Source organism: Tribolium madens, unplaced genomic scaffold (assembly GCF_015345945.1).
Source record: "Tribolium madens isolate multiple individuals breed KSU strain unplaced genomic scaffold, Tmad_KSU_1.1 Scaffold_97;HRSCAF=244;Tcas5.2_LG3a, whole genome shotgun sequence".
Taxonomy (NCBI): domain Eukaryota; kingdom Metazoa; phylum Arthropoda; class Insecta; order Coleoptera; family Tenebrionidae; genus Tribolium; species Tribolium madens.
The window spans coordinates 1274612-1278795 of NW_025401069.1; positions in this window are offsets into that span (position 1 = coordinate 1274612).

Genomic DNA, 4184 nt, shown 5'->3' on the forward strand with positions numbered 1-4184 from the left:
GGCGGGGATTCGATTTTTTCCTCCTCAGACATTCTCGAAAACCTGTTTTCGGTGGAGATCTCGTTCTCAATGGGGCTGGTCGCTTCTTTCCAGTTTTGGTTGGGCTTAAGCGTTCCGTCTCCATGTCGCTGTCCGTTCGGGGGCGCGGTGTCAAACAAAAAGTCTGCGATTCGCCGGACTCCAGGGAATGCACCGAGAAGTCGGTGTTGGTCCCTATGGTGGAACTTTCTGAGGTCGTCTCTGACGGCCACAACGGCGGCGATTGTTGCGTGATCAGACATTTTTTAATTTGTTAAAAAGTGAACTTTCCCTTCCTCTAACGCGTTGAAAAACACGTCCAAGTCAGAGGTGATGACTTCGGGAATTGGGAAAATTTCTTTGTTTCTCAGGAGGCTGTTGGACACGTCCGCTGGCTTCGACCGATCGTCTCAGAATGATGTGCACTGTGTACACAAAAGTTATCTATAACCATATGGAAGCGTATCGAAAGAGTTTTCGATAGGCCGTCGTTTGGTATAGTTTATTCGATATTTCTTCGTCGTTTGTTTTGTCAAAATATCAGAATTCGGGTTTCTAACAATGACACGATCGGTTAATTCGACAAACGGGAAATTATCGTTTTCACAAATCATAGATTTGATTTTATTAAAATTCACTAACTGTGAATTGGCATGGTGAAGGGTCAGTCCTTTAACTTTATAAACTGTTTGAAATTGCAGCTGTTTCGAGTCCCAATATTTGTAAGCGTAATTTTTGCTGTGGTATAAGCTGCGATCGCAACATTGACCGTCTTCTACGGTGTTACGTCTTCATCAACTATATCCCAAGTGGCCAACATCACATTTGAGTTTATCACGCAAATACTATGTACAACAGTCGATGGATTTGTTAGTAATTTAAAAAGATTTGCTGGTTCGTACAATACAGTTTTTTAAAGATTCTCCTTCTGGCCAAATTTACCCCAAAATGAGTTTAGCATTATTTTGGCCAAGAAACGAAGGCCCGGATTTTTACAAATTTTAGACGGATCTAATACAATGCCTTCTTTTTCATTATATTGACGTATATATTGGTCTTTATCTTCAGCTGATTTAACACATTCAGGCCAACCTGAACATTCGACTTTAAGTTTTAAGTATGCATTAAAATACTCTGAGAAAAGACCACCGGTTTTCGATCTGGGGTCATATTTTTCCACTGCGTACTCCCATATTTCACAAAGTTCAGTTATTTGATATCTCTCCTGAAGAGCTACACGCAATTCATCAGACACATATGTACCGGTAAATTGACGTTCCATATCGTGGTTACAGGTTTGCTCATGTGAAGTTTCAGCGAATGTACGACATAGAGAAAACATCAATTTACCTTTACACCGCAACGGTAATACTGGATGGTATAAATTTGAGGGCGGCAACACCGTGCATTTAACTAAACCCTCAACGGTCTCAATAATATCTACATTGGTACATTCGGCATGACCCACATAAATTCGTGTAGGATGACCAATCGAGTACTTGCCGTACTTATTTATAAATGGATACAACGAGCATACTGTACATCGTAGTATGCAATTTCTTCACTCTCGCAAGCTTTATATTGTAGTTTGCATGCATTTTTCTTTCACGTGCTGACAATGGGCTATTTTTAACTAAATTTTGACTGTCTACAAATTCTTTCAGATTACATGCTTCTGCGGAAGTCGCACTCACGCATAACCACTAAATTGTAAACTAATGATTTTATTCGGTCATTTTTCGCAAGTGTATTTTCGCGACGCAAATACATTTTATCCCATTTATTAGACAATTTGGCTGTTTGGTCGAAAAAACATAGTTCACAACCATGCACCCCTTAATTCGTACACCGTATTAGTTTCTTCGCAATACCCATCTACGAGAAGATTCTCCTTTAAACGTACATGTACTTCCCGCGCATTACCGGCATGTACGAGTATTATATTTGTATTAGTAAAATCAGCTTCCCAGAGAAGCCATTTTATGGCCGTATCAGATTCTTTTGGGGAGAGTGGGGGAATTGGAAACACTTAACTTCTAAAGCTCAAAAATAATAAAAAATATATAAATTAAATCAACTTTTATTGGTACATAAACTTTGGTTATTTCTAAACTTAGTTGTCATAAACAAATTCTTAAAAATTTAAGTTTTAATAAAAATATTAACAAAACTGAAAAACATTGCCGTTTCTATTTACCCCATATCCTATGAGGTAATTGAGATCATCCCACGGGGGACATGGGAACGGTATGGGGTAATTAGGAACGACGGTTAATGACGACATATATCACACACATAACCTCGACTAGTCTCACCGGAAGTACATTTTTCATGTGCCCAAAGTTGGCAAACGGCGCACTGGATCCAATCTTCTGTCGGCGGAGATTGATACTTTTCATAGCACATTATACAATAACAGTCTTCGTTTTCTTTTTCTTGTAAAGCTTTTTTTGACTCGTTTACCCTTGACTCGTGGTTTCTTTGGTATAATTTCTGCTGATCTTTTGGTGTTCTCTTCTGATATTGTAGCGTTTCTCTCACTTCGTTTTTTTTCTTTTTTTCTCTAATTGAATTTTTATTGGTATGCAGGATAAAATCTGAGAGTGCTTCTTATTTTGTCGCTTAGAAGCAGCTGCAGTTTTATAAACATCACATTCTTGAGGCTGAATGGTATAGCATTGATCAGATATCGTATTCTCAAAGCTGTCTTTAAATTCATCAGGATCAATAGGATAAATTCCAGCAGCATTAAATCTACTGACAGCCTTGCTTATGTTAACTGATTTGTTATACGCCTTTGTAAAAAGTTCTCCAACCTCATATTGGGTTATTCGTTTGCCAGGGTTGTTAACCATGTAAAGTTCACATTCCTTATTGTATGCCATCTTCAGTGAACTAAAAATTGTAAGATCTAGTGGCTGCATTTTGTGAGATACATGGGGTGGCAAAGAAAGAACATGCAGGTTGTGTTTTCGGAAAAGCTCGTATGCTCCCAGGCTGATATGACTTTCGTGGTTATCGAGTATTAATAATACTGGTTCCTCTTTGGTAGGATTCACAAAAGAAATGAAGTGTTGCAAGTAGTCAAGAAATATGGACTCATTTATCCAACCGGAATCAGAAACCGTGTCAATCATGTCGCTGTTACAGCCTTTAATTAACAGTCCATTCATTCTCTTTCTCTTAAAGATTAACATGGGAAGTACATACCAGGTGAATAAAAAGTATGGAACCAAGCGTTTTTTTCGTAAACTAAGCACTTTACGAAAAAAAAATCCTCTAATTAAACAGAATTGTTTTTTAGTCAGTACTTTTTTTTAATAAATTGTTAAAGTTGCGTTCCGAGCCCATCACGAAGATTTTCCGAACTTGAACGAGGGGGTTGTTTCATGACTTTAGTCGATGGAGAGTCCGCTTTCTGAGACAACAGCACACTTTTTTTTTAATTTATGTAATAAATATTTTATCAAAGACGACAATATTCAAAGATAGTTATTACAATTTTATTGATGGGGTGGGTATTTCCTGACTAAACCGTAAGAATATTGCACCAGAGATTAATGCAGGTAGAAATAGAAATATTTAAATCTGAATTATTTGTGGGATGCAGTAGATGCTCAAGAAACCATCGTGCGATCGGAAGGGTTAATATCAGACACACAATTGTAGGGAGGGTAATGTTTACGTAGGTAATAATTGCAACTATTTGTTTTTTTTTTTGTAAATAAAAAATAACGCAATTTCTTTTTGAAAACAAATTAATAGTTTTTTTTTTAAGAAATATTAAAATATTTATTACATAAATTAAAGAAACGTGTGCTGTTGTCTCAAAAAGCGCTCTAGAGAGAAACAATTTTTATTTAGAAAATAAAGCAAAATGACGACGCCATAGCAATGACATAAAAGAAGGCGTGCTGTGCTGACCACTGATGGTCGGTCTTAACATACCACCCCATGGCCGGTGGAAGAAAGTTTTGACAACAGATAAAGTTTATAATTTTTTTAAGGTAAATTGTAACATTTTCAATAAATATTTTTGTACATTTATAAAATGCATAAACATATCTTTGTAAAACAATAAATAAAAAACCGTTTTTATTTAAGAAAAAATTATTAGTATGGTAATCTCAAAAGTTTAAACAATTAATTAAAATAAAAAATATTTT